Genomic DNA, 12,652 nt, shown 5'->3' on the forward strand with positions numbered 1-12,652 from the left:
AGTCACTTAACCCCAATTGCCCCATCCTCCCCACTCCAAAAAGCAAAAATAAAAATTTTAAATATGCATAGTCAAGCAAAGCAAATTTCTACATCAGTCACCTTTAGAAATGTGTTTCTTATTCTCTAGCTTGTTGTGGTGGAGGCATTTGCATAGCACAATGACAGTCTGAGCTAGGCCGTGGAGGATTACCCAGTATGGACAGGTCATAGTGGAGAGTTCTGACAAAAGTCAGAGAAGAAGGAGAGGGCAAGCCAGTCCCATACCTTTGCCAAGAAAACTCCATTGACAGTAATAAAATGATAAAAGAGGTGAGCCCTCAAGTTGGAAGGTGTTGAGCACATGGCTGTTGAGCAGCTCCAGTATAAGCATCTCCAGGACTGACAAAGCAGCTGGGATGAAGCTGAAGAGAAGTTCAACCTTGGATGTGTCAGGTGATGAAAGCAAAGCCTGAGGCTGCAAAGATCAATATTGCACAGGAACCTAGAATGTAAGATCTAGGAACCAAGGAAAGCTGGATGTGATCAGACAGGAGATGGAGAGGTCAACAGCTGGAGTGTTGGTGAACATGGTGAACTTAAATGGATGGAAATGGGTGCATTTTTTTTTTCAGCTCATCATCTACTACTGTGGGCAAGAATGCCTTAGAAGAAATGGAGAAGCCCTCATAGTCAGCACAAGGGTGAGAAAAGCAGTCCTGGGGTAAAATCTCAAAAATGACAGAATGATATCTGTTTCAACCCAAAGCAAACTATTCAACATCATAGTAATACAAGTCTATGTTCCAACTGCTGATGCTGAAGGGACCAATGTTGATTGATTATATGAAGACTTACATCTTCTAGAAATAACACCCACCACCCTCCAATGTCGCCTTCATCTTAGGGGATTGGAGTTCTAAAGTAGGGAAATCACAAGATAATTGGAATAACAGGCCAAGCTGGGCCTTAGAGTACAAAATGAAAAGGGCAGAGACTAATAGTTTTGTCAAGATAACTGGCTAGTCATAGAAAACATTCTTTTTCAGATTGATTACATACTTTGCAGCCAAAGGTGGAGAATACATGTAATAGACTTGGATGTAATTGTTTACTAATAGAATATTAATTATGATTAATGTTATTAATTAATAGAGCAATTATTAACAGAAATAGATTTAAGAGATTACATCCAGTAGATAGAGTGCCCCAAGAGCTATGTACAAAGGCTCACGACATCGTACGAGAAGCAGGAACATAAAGCGTTCCAAAGTAAAAGAGCCAGACAACAAAATGGCTGTCTGATGAGGCTTTACAACCGACAGAGGGAAAGCAAAAGGGGAAGGAGAAAAGGAAAGACGCGCCCAACTGAATGCAGAATTCCAGGGAACAGCAGGGAGAGATAAGTAGGCCTCCTTAAATGAACAGTGCAAAGAGAGAGAACAGAACAATAGCGGAGGGGCGGCCTCCGCCCTTGGGGGCAGACCGTTCTAAGCCTGCGCTGCCATTCCAGCCTCAGGCAGCGGAGGAGGCGGCGGCAGCAGCAGCGTGATCGTGGTCCCCTGCAGGTCCCGGCCCCGCGTCTCCAGGCCCCTCTTGGCAGCCACCCCGCTCCCAGCCCCGCCATGGCTCCGAAGCACGCCCCGAAGCCCGAGTTTCAGGAGGGCGAGCGCGTTCTGTGCTTCTACAGGCCGCTGCTGTACGAGGCCAAGTGCCTCAAGGTGGACACGGAGGCCAAGCAGGTACGCTACCTGATCCACTACAGCGGCTGGAACAAGAACTGGGACGAGTGGGTGCCTGAGAGCCGCGTCCTCAAGTACTCGGAGGCCAACCTGCAGAAGCAGCGCGAGCTGCAGCGCGCCAACCAGGAGCACCAGGCCGAGGGCCGGGCGCGGAGCGGCGGCCGCAGCGGCCCGGGACGCTGGGGCGCTGGCGCGTCCTCGCTGCAGCAGCAGCAGCACATGGAGAAGAGCCGCGTCGCGCCCTCCACCTCGGCCAGGGCCACCGCCTCCACCGGCCGGGCCTCGGGCCTCAAGAGCCGCAAGAGCCAGCAGAAGACGGGCGGGGGCGACGGCCCCGGCACTAACGCGCCCCTGGAGGCCCTGCAGCCCCCAGGGCGGCGCGCCCGTGGGGACCCTGCCTCCCAGAGCGGAGCGGCGGCCCCGACCCACGCCGAGCTGCTCCTGCAGATCCCCGCCGAGCTGAAGCGGCTGCTGGTGCAGGACTGGGAGCTGGTGACCAAGCAGGGCCGGCTCTTCGCGCTGCCCGCCGCCAAGAGCGTGGACGCCATCCTGGCTGAGTACGTGGCCTTCCAGTGGGTGCGGGGCCGCCGCGACAGTGCCCGGTGCGCGGCAGACGAGCTGGTGGGCGTCATCCGCTCCTACTTCAACGGGCTGCTGGGCACGCAGCTGCTGTACGAGGCCGAGCGGCCGCAGCACGGCCGGGTGCTGGCCGCGCACCCCGAAGCGCCCATGTCGCAGCTCTACGGTGGCCCGCACCTGCTGCGCCTGTTCGTACGCATCAGGGACCTGCTGGCCCACACGCCCTTCGACGACTGCACCAAGTGCCTGGCGCTGCACTTCGACAACCTGCGCGACTTCCTGTGCTTCCTGGCCCGCGACCCCGCAACCTTTTTCAACGCAGCCGAGTACAAGGAGGCGAGCCAGCAGAAGGCGGCCTGAGCCCGGCCAGGGGGACGCTGCCTTTCCGTCCTGGGCTTTGTGTGGTGCTTAAAGTCAGAGGACTCCGACCCGGCAGCGGCGGGGTTGGGTTTGGGGGGCTTTGGAGCAATGGAGCGGCAGCTGTGGGGTGGGGGCTTGCAGTAGCTACTTTGCCAGTCTTTGTTTTCTGAAATTAAATAGAAGAGGATACCCAGGCCCCTTCTGTTTCTGACATTCTGAGTTCCTTTTTTTTGTTGTAAACACCATAGCCAGTAACTAGGTACCAAGGGTACATATAGATGTGTAGTGATTTACTTATCGTTCTTCTTAGAGCTGGCCTGTTTGTTTTCAGCCTTGATGCTTAATTGTATATTTGGCATACCCAATGTAGTCACTAGGAAGTCACTGTTATTGATAAGGGGGATGTGGTTAACGTAAAAACAGCTTTTTCCCCCTGCTATTATATTATTTCTTTACAAATATAGTAGTATGCTTTTGGTTCACTTCAAGGAAAGCTTATTGCTGGGCCCAAGATTCTTCTGGCTATAGATTCCTAGTTCAATTTGTAATCTTAAGTTCCAGAATCCAAATCTCTGTGAAGGACATTTTTATGTGTTTTTTTTAATGTAAAATATCCTGATTTACTGCTTTCATGAAAAAAATAAACCACTCATCTACAAACCAAGGGTACTCTTTGTATTTTAATAAAAAAAAAAGCCTTAATAAATCATTTTGAAATTTAACTGAAAAAAAAAAACAATACCCTTGTTTTCCCGATAATAAGACCTATCCCGAAAATAAGCCCTCCCCTTACTGTGTAAGATTCCTCTAAAATAAGCCCTCCCCTGAAAATAAGCCCTATTGAGATTGTAACCGTTGTATTATATATGTTGTATGAGAAGCACTTTCTCTTAAAAGTCTTGGAGTAGATCTGAAACTTTAAAGGAATGAACACCTAAGAAATGTTTATTTTAGCAAAAGGTCAAAAAGAAATCCACTAAGATTCTCTTCCCTGTGGTCCCAGTTCTTCTTAGCTAGGGCTACGGAGCCCTCCCCTGTCATCCAGCTCTGATGGAGCTGAGGAGACAGTAGGAGGCTTGAACCATTAAGATTTTTTTCTTCTCCCTGTTGTCCTGGCTATCACTGAGCTAGGGCTGCAGTGAAGTTAATTTGAGTTAACTACCTCCAAAAAGAAAAAGGGGGGAAGGCACAGTAGCTACATCGGAGCTACACAGGCTTGTCATCTGCCTACCTGAAAGGTTAAATACCTGGAATAGAATATTTGTTTTCTGAATGACATGGGAACAGTTAGACAAGGGAAAAGAAGCTTGTGAAACAAAAGTACAAATACAAGTTAAATCATTATCCCATATACTAAGCCTGGGATACATCTGAGCTACTAAAGTATGTGTTACATCTGAGCTATTCATCCTAAAAATTATATTCTTTCCACAGCCTAAATAGTTTAGTAAAAGGGTACTTAATCTAACTCCCATCAGCAAGTTTTAGATCCCCAGGTACCCTGAAGTCCACCTCTCTAAGTAAGCAGAGCCTGAAGTTTCTACTTCAAGTTCCCCAAACCCTCTCCTCAATGCTCCAAGCAAATTGACCACCCCATAACCAAGGTCTGCTACAGCTAAGCATTCATAGAGGTTTATTTGATAGAGTATAAGCTGATAATGTGCTTTGAGTGTGATGAGTTTGGAAAAATGGAGGGTTTCCCCCTGGAATATAGAGTTCACTCTGCACCATGAAGCCCCAACTTCAGTACCATCTAAGAGATCTCTCCCTTGCTGCAAATAATCACTTTGCTTGTCCCAGTGCCAAGGAATTAAAGAAGGTTGCTAAGGACCTAGATTATACTGACCAGAAACCCTGTCTGATCCAAAGATCCAAGGACTTTACTGACAATTATACATCTCAAGCAACTGAGGGAATTGAGAGGATTAGATTAATCTGTCCTTAACTGGCCCTTTACTGATTAATCAGTTATTGTTTCCATGTTTCTTTGATTGAATACAGACACTTGAAGGGAATGGAACACCACATCTTCTGATTTTAGGCTATTGCATTTGTTCACTTTCCCTTTCCCAACTTGGAAAGCTCCAAATCTTTCCTCCAATTAGAAATCAGATTGCCTAATTTTGTAGCCTGGTTAAATTTTTTGTTGTTATTGTTGTTGTTCTTGGAGGGACAATTGGGGTTAAGTGACTTGCCCAAGGTCACTTGGCCAGTTTTTGTGTTAAGTGTCTGAGGCCAGATTTGAATTCAGGTCGTCCTGACTCCAGGGCTGGTGCTCTATTCACTGTGCCACCTAGCTACCCCAGCCTGGTTAATTTTTCTTTTAATTAATTGGTCTTATTTGATGGCTTTTAATGCATCAAAGCATGTCTCCCCCTGTATCTGGGGAGCAAAATTGAGGAAGGCCTGGAAAAGATTTGTTATGTAATTGATGTGCATTGCTTAATAAAGCGATATGCTTGGAAGCTCAAAAAAAAAAAAAAAACAACTTGTCAGTGAGAAACAGTGTGTTCTGAACCCCGCACTGACTGGTTGTGTGACCTAGAATAAATCATTTAACCCTGAATCTTAGTTCATCTATAAAATGGGGAGATGAGAAAAACAGAGGAGAAAATGAGGTCAGAAGTCAACTAGCCTCTTCACTTGGTAAGATCAATCATTCTTATATGTAATTTGAAAAGGCAATTAATGTAATGTCATCTTGTAGTTTATATTATTGTTGTATTTCTATACTGTATATTGTAAAACCTGAGTGAGGAGAAAATTGTGTAAGACCAGTAGTGTTACTTTAAATATGTATATCTGCTATTCAGAAAAACTTGTAAAACTGTTAACTAAGCTACTTTGGGCTAATGTTTTAATGTTAAAACCTAAAATTGTTTATTGATTATTGTATGAAAATTTGTTTGACTAGTTCTGCCCATTCAGAGCAGTCTCTCCTGCTTACATAATAAATTTTTCCTTATGTTGTAGAACTGTTAAATCCTCTAGAAATTATTTCCAGGCAAGGTCATTCAGCCTGAGATAGGAAGTTTTAAATGAATCTAACTTGCTGTAATGCCAAGCAAGGCAACTTCCCAAGGTTCAAAATACCAGCATAGGGGCTCCCCATTTTATTCAGTGAAAAATTAAGAACAGAGAAGATCAAAATATGACATCATTCAAAATACAGCATTTACTAAGTGTGATACAATAATCTCCAAGTACTACCCCAAGTGTGATTTAATCAAGTACTACCCCACCCCAGGACATTACATTCATTTAATCAGTCACAAAGTCCCTCTTCTAAATACTACTCCACCCCTAGGCTGTACCTTCATTTAGTCCATCACAAAGCCCCTCTTCTCAAATGGAGCTTAGTTTCCAAACATAAGTAAAGTACATTCATTTGTTCAATCACAGAGCACAAAACCTCAAAAGTTCCCCACCCTTGGATCACAATTGAATCTACCCCAGAGTTACAAGCTTAAGCACAGCGCTTAATACCCAAACGGAGGTCTTTTCTTCATCTTGACCTGAGGCAAGTTCTCAGCAATCTTTGTTCCTGGGGAGCAGAGCCTTATTTACTATTCAACGCACTCCAGTGCCAAGGGATCTCATTCCCATTGTTCGCAATCCAGTTCTTAACCCACCTCCAGAAGTTGATCAAACTCCTAATGGGCTCCTTAACCCACACTCTACCATAACCCCTGCAGGTTCAGGGATTACTTTGGCAAACCCCAGGCTACATGCCCACTCTTATACTTTTCCTGTTCTTGATACTGTTTCCTCTTTCCTAAATTCCTCGGATCCCAGCCTAACTTCTGACTGCTGGTTTCGCTTGAACCCTGCCCCTCCTTATTTTGTTGGGCTAGGTTTAAATTCGTCAAAGGGTTTGATTGATCATGAAATTCAGTGTTGGAAGCCCACACTCACCGGCACCAATCTCCCTGCCGGCTGTAACCTTGGCTCCCCCAAGCTTATATTAGGAGATGTGCAGGACGAGCCTGGTGTATTAAATCAAGGGGCTACGCCCTCCAGCAGTCACCTTATAAAAACCTTTGTGCTTCCATGGTTGAGTTTTTTCCCAAACAGGAATTTTCATCAAATGTTTTCTTAGCCCCTAAAAATGCTTGGTTTGCCTGTACCTTAGGCTTAACTGCTTGTGTACAGGAACGCCTCCTTGCTGGTAACTCCCCCGAATTCTGTATTTTAGTTCATGTCCTTCCACAGATATACATTTATTCAGGAGAAGGGGCTCCTGAACATTTTGGGCTACAAGCCTGCTATAAAAGAACAGTCCCCATTTTAGTCCCTATCTTAGTTGGTCTAGGCATAGCAGGTTCAGCAGCAGTGGGAACCATGGCCCTAGTACAAGAAAATAGTCATTCTGAAGCCCTGACCTCCCAAGTCTACACAAATATCCAAGACTTGGAGAGCCAAATCTCCTACTTGGAGACTGACCTAGATTCCCTAGCCGAAGTGGTTCTCCAAAACCTCTGAGGTTTAGACCTCCTGTTTCTCAAGCAAAGTGGCCTTTGTATGGCCCTTGGAGAAACCTGCTGTTTTTATGTCAACCACTCCAGGGTGCTTCAGGAAGCTCTGGCTATTGTACGTCAACGTTTGGCTGACAGAGAGGCTCATCATCAACAATCTGTGTCTTGGTACCAATCTATTTTTTTAACTGGTCCCCCTGGCTCACATCACTTGTAACTTCCCTTGTAGGACTATTTGTTTTGTCGTCATTGGGGTTGCTATTGACCCCCTGCCTTATTAACTGCCTAACTACCTTTAGACAAAGGATTCAAGTTGTTAAGCTGTTTGCCCTCCAAACTGCCTATGTTCCCTATGTTCCCCTGGACTCAGATGAGTCCGAGAGACAACTATGAACCAGTAAAAAGGGGGGAGTGAAGTGCCCACCAGAAATTATGCACTAGAGTCCCCTTAAAACTGCTAGCGGGGACCCCTACTGGGTTCCTTGGAAACCACCTAATAGGCCCCAATAGTAAAGAAATGTTTCACCTGTGTTGCTAGAAACATGCCACAGATTCCCACAGATTCAAGTCTGTTCGCTTCAGTAGAAATAATACTAAGGCTTTGTTTCAATAAGAATAATACTGAGAATGCTTTGCTTCAATGGGAATAATAGTGAGAATGTTTTGCCTCAATAGACACAATGCTAAAGACATTGTACCCCTTAGAAACATATTCTTTTGCCAGCAATTACATTGTCTATAAAATTATGTCTAACAGAAAGCTTGATGCTGTCTTTTGGTCTGAGAGGCAGTCCTGGCCAGTTAATAAACACTCCTATCAAATTATAATTGGCCTAGCTGTCCCATTATATCTCGGTGTCCAATATAGTAGGAAACCAAGAGATCTCTTCAAGAAAATGAGAGATATCAAGGGAATGTTTCATGAAAAATGGGCATGACAAAAGACAAAACTGGTAGGGACTGAAACAGTAGCAGAAACAATTAAGAAGAGGTGACAAGAATACACAGAAGAACTATAGTAGAAAGATCTTAACATCACAATGGTGTGGTTACTTACTGATCCAGAGCCAGAGATCCTGGAGAATGAAGTCAAGGGGGCCTGAGGAAGCAATGCTGACAATCCGGCCAGTGGAGGGGATGGAATTCCTGCTGAGCTATCTAAAACCTAAAAGATGATGTTGTTAAAATGCTGCACTCAATATTCCAACAAATTTAGAAAACTCAACCTTGGCCATGGATTAGAAAAGATCGGTTCATGTCCCAATCCTGAAGAAGGGCAATGCCAAGGAATGTTCTGATTGTGAACAACTGTGCTCATTTCACATGCCAGAAAGGTTATGTGTAAGATTCTGCAAGCTAGGCTTCAGCAATATGTGAACCAAGAATTACCAGAAGAGCAGGCTGGTTTACAAAGAGGCAGAGGAACTAGAGACCAAATTGCAAATATTTACTGGATTCTGGAGAAAGCAAGGTCATTCCAGAAAAACATCTACTTCTGCTTCATTGACTACATGAAAGCCTTTGAATGTAAGGATCACAACAAAAATGTGGCAAGTCCTCAAAGAGATGGGAAGACCAGATCATCGTACTTGTCTCCTGAGATACCTGTATGGGGGCCAAGGAGCAACAGTTAGAACCAAACATGGAACAACTTATTGGTTTAAGATTTTGCAAATTGGTTTAAGAATGGAAAAGGAGGGGTGGCCAGGTGGTGCAGTGAATAGAGCACCAGCCCTGGAGTCAGGAGGACCTGAGTTCAAATCTGGCCTCAGACACTTAACACAAAAACTAGCCCTGTGACCTTGGGCAAGTCCCTTAATCCCAATTACCCTCCAAAAAAAAAAGAATTAAAAAAAAGAATGGAAAAGGAGTAGAACAACTTTGCATATTGTCACCTCATTTATTTCACTTATATGCAGAGAACATCCTGTGAAATGCCAGGCTGGGTGAATCAAAAGCTGGAATTAAAGTTGCCAGGAAAAATATTGACAGTGTCAGGTATGCAGATGATACCATGGCAATGGCAGAAAGTGAAGAAGAATTAAGAAGCCTCTTGAGGAGGGTGGTAGAGGAGATGGTAAAAGCTTAACATCAAAGAAACTAAGATTTTGGCAATGGATCCCATCACTTCCTGGCATATAGAGGGAGAAGAAATGGAAGCAGTGTCAGATTTTATATTCTTAGGCTCAAAGATCACTGTAGATGGTGACTGGAATCATTAGAAGATGCTTGCTGCTTGGAGGGAACACTATAGCAAATCTAGACAGCATACAAAAAGCAGAGACATCACCTAACTGACAGAGGTCTGCAGAGTCAAAGCTGTGGTTTTTCCAGTAGCAATGTGTGGCTATGAGAGTCCCTTGGACAAGGAGGTCAGACAAGTTAATACTTAAATAGTCAGACTATTCACTGGAAGGTCAGATACCGAAGCTGAAGCTTAGATACTGTGGCCACATAATGAGAAGAAATCCTCTGATGTTAGGAAAGAGTGAAGGCAAAAGCAGAAGGGACACAGGAGATGAGATGGATAGATAGTGTCACGGAAGCAACGGACATGAGCGAGGACAGACCTCCAGAGACAGTGCAGGATAGAAGAGCAACAATATATGGCGCTTTAATGCTTGCAAAATGCTTTACAAAATCATAGCATTAACTCCTCACAATGATCCTGGGAGGTAGGGGCCATTATTCTCATCTCTATTTTATTTTACAGAGGAGGTAGGGAGAGGGGAGATGACGTGTTCAGGGTCAACACAGTAAGTTTCTGAGGTTGGATTTGAATTCAAATTTTCCTGACTCTAGGTCCAGCACTTCATCTAGCTAATGCTAGTCTACAAACTTTCATTTTGTTTTTATTTTTGGAGGCAGTTGGGGTTGTGACTTACCCAAAGTCACACCTAGTAAATGTCTGAGACTGGATTTGAACTCAGGTCCTCCTGACTCCAGGACCAGTTGCTTCATCTGCTGTGCCACCTACCTGCCCTATCCATAACCTTTCTGTCAGGAGGTAGGGACATTGGTTTTTTGGAATCATAGCTGGTCATTTCATTGATTAAAGTTCTTAAATATTTCAAAATTGTTTTTCTTTACAATGATGTTGTTACTGTATGAAGCACACCCCTGGTTTTACTCACTTCCCCTCTGAAACCCCCCTTTCACCAATTCTCACAGCACAATAATATTCCGTTCCATTTATATCCAATAATGTATTCTGCCATTCCCCAACTGACAGACATGCTCCTGGTTTTCAGTTAATTGCTATAGCAAAAAAAGCAGCTATTTTATCTTTCTGTACACATGGATCATTTTCTTCCCTTTTTTTTAATCTCTTGAGAATTTAGGCCTGTAATGAGTGATGTTACCATACAGTTTATTGCTTTCTGGGACATAGTTCCAAATGACCTTCCAAAATTGGGAATGTCTAAATAAGTTGTGGCATGTAGATAGAATAGAATATTCCTATGCTCCAAGAAATGATGAATATGATGAATGCAGAGTAAGGGGAATCTGATGCAAAGGGAAGTAAACAGAACCAGAAAAATAACATAAGCAATGACTACAACAATGTATGAGGAAAGGACAAGAACACAAAAATCAAGAATGATTACTATGGAACAATGGTGATCAAAGTTGGACCCAAAGAATTGCTATAAAAAGGGTCTTTGGTGCTCCTGAGAGCAACCAGAATCCTGAGGGTGGAAGGCATTGACCCAAAGAGATTTCATGGCAAATGGGAAGACAACATGAGGAGGGCAAGAGGGTCCCAGTGGACCAGATAATTGTGTGAGACAGGAAAATTGCTACCATTCTTCTGCAGGAATGGCTACTGCTAAGAGTGAAGAGAGAGAAGCAATAACATTATTAAGCAGAGGAAGCTGAAAATAGGTATGATAGAAGTCTTAATGCCAAAGGGAACACAGAAACTAAAGCAGAAATAAGTAAGAAGAAGGACTGGATATAAGAATAAGTTTAGGAGAGAAAGCAAAGGAAGAGAATTAATGAAGAGAAAGAGAAAAATCCTTTTTTAAAAAGGCAGAAAATTAAATATAAAGAGACTTACAAAGGAAGTTAAGGGGGGGGGGGAGGAAAGGAGGCTTTTAATTAAGTATTTAACTGAGAAAATAAAAGCATAAAAATGTTTGTTCCTATCTTCCATCAAAGTATTCATGAGCCACAGGGAAGTGTTATGACATTGTTAATAGAAACAATTTCTTTTTCAATTATTTTGTTCTATCAACTAAAATTTCATCATGCACAACTCCATTTTTTAAAAAATGTCTTTTTTTTTGTTCAATTTAAAAATTCTATTTTCTCTCCCTCTCATTAATCCCTTTTGGGGAAAAAGAAAACCAAAACCTTTTCAAAGTCAGGGAAAATGAATTCCTGCTTTGCCCACATTCAAAAAAATATGCATTTAAATCTATACTCTTATGAAATGTGCTTGCCACCTCCTGACAAAGAGGCAAGGGATTTAGGCCACGGATTGAGACATGTTTTCTTTCAATACAGCCAAAATAGGAATTGCTTTTGCTTGACTTTGCACTGGTCAGAGTTTTTAAGCTTTCAAGTTGTTTGTCTTTATAATGTTATTATTGTATAAATTGTTCACCTGGTTCTTTTCATTTCATTTGGCTTCTGTTCATGCAAGTCTTCTAATGTTTCTCTGAAACTATCCATTTCACCATTTCTTACAGCACAATATATTCTGTTGCTTTCATATACCAGAACTTGTTCAGCCATTCTCCAGTTGACGGACATGTCCTCAGTTTCCAGTTCTTTGCCACCAGAAGATTGCTGCCATAATTTTTTTTGTTTTTATGGGTCCTTTCCCTCATTCCTTTATCTCATTAGGGGCATAAACCTAGAAGGAATATCTCAGGGTCAAAGAGTATGTATAGTTTAGTAACTTTTTGATTATTGTACCAAATTGCTTTTCAGAATGACTGGACCAATTCATAGCTCTACCACAATGAACTGGGGGAAGGGAATAAACATTTACATAGTGGGCTGTATCAGCTACTGCACTAAGCATTTTTTATAATTAGTATCTCATTTGATCCTCACAACAACACTGTGAAGTAGGCATTGCTATTGTCTTCATTTTATAGTTGAGGAAACTGAGACAGAGGTTATGTGACTTGTCCAGGGTCACACAGGTAGTAAATGTCTGAAGCCAGATTGGAATTCAGGTCTTCCTGATTCAAGGCCCTATCTACTGCACTACCAGCTGTACCTCTTTTCTCACAATTTTCTCAATCGTCTTATTTTCCTTTTTTTTAAACCAATTTTGCTAATTGGATGAATATGAGGAAGAACTTCATTTTCTAATTAGTAATTTGGAGTATTTTTTATATGGCTATTGCTTGTTTGTATTTCTTCCACTGAAAACTGCTTGTTTATATCCTTACAGCATTTATCAATTGCGAAAGGCTCTTATTCTTATAAATCTGAATCAGTTCTTTATATATCTTGGAAATGAGAATTTTTATCAGGTAAGCTTGCTGCAGAGATTCTCCTC

At 42.9% G+C, this 12,652-nt stretch overlaps 1 pseudogene; it reads left to right on the forward strand.

Annotated features, from left to right (window-relative positions):
* The first annotated feature begins 1,603 nt into the window (after positions 1 to 1,603).
* Positions 1,604 to 2,659, forward strand: LOC138168166 (mortality factor 4-like protein 1 pseudogene; annotated as a pseudogene).
* The last annotated feature ends 9,993 nt before the right edge of the window (positions 2,660 to 12,652 follow it).

Source organism: Petaurus breviceps, unplaced genomic scaffold (assembly GCF_028583685.1).
Source record: "Petaurus breviceps papuanus isolate PSGF00001 unplaced genomic scaffold, PetGlider_PUasm1.0 355, whole genome shotgun sequence".
Lineage (NCBI taxonomy): Eukaryota > Metazoa > Chordata > Mammalia > Diprotodontia > Petauridae > Petaurus > Petaurus breviceps.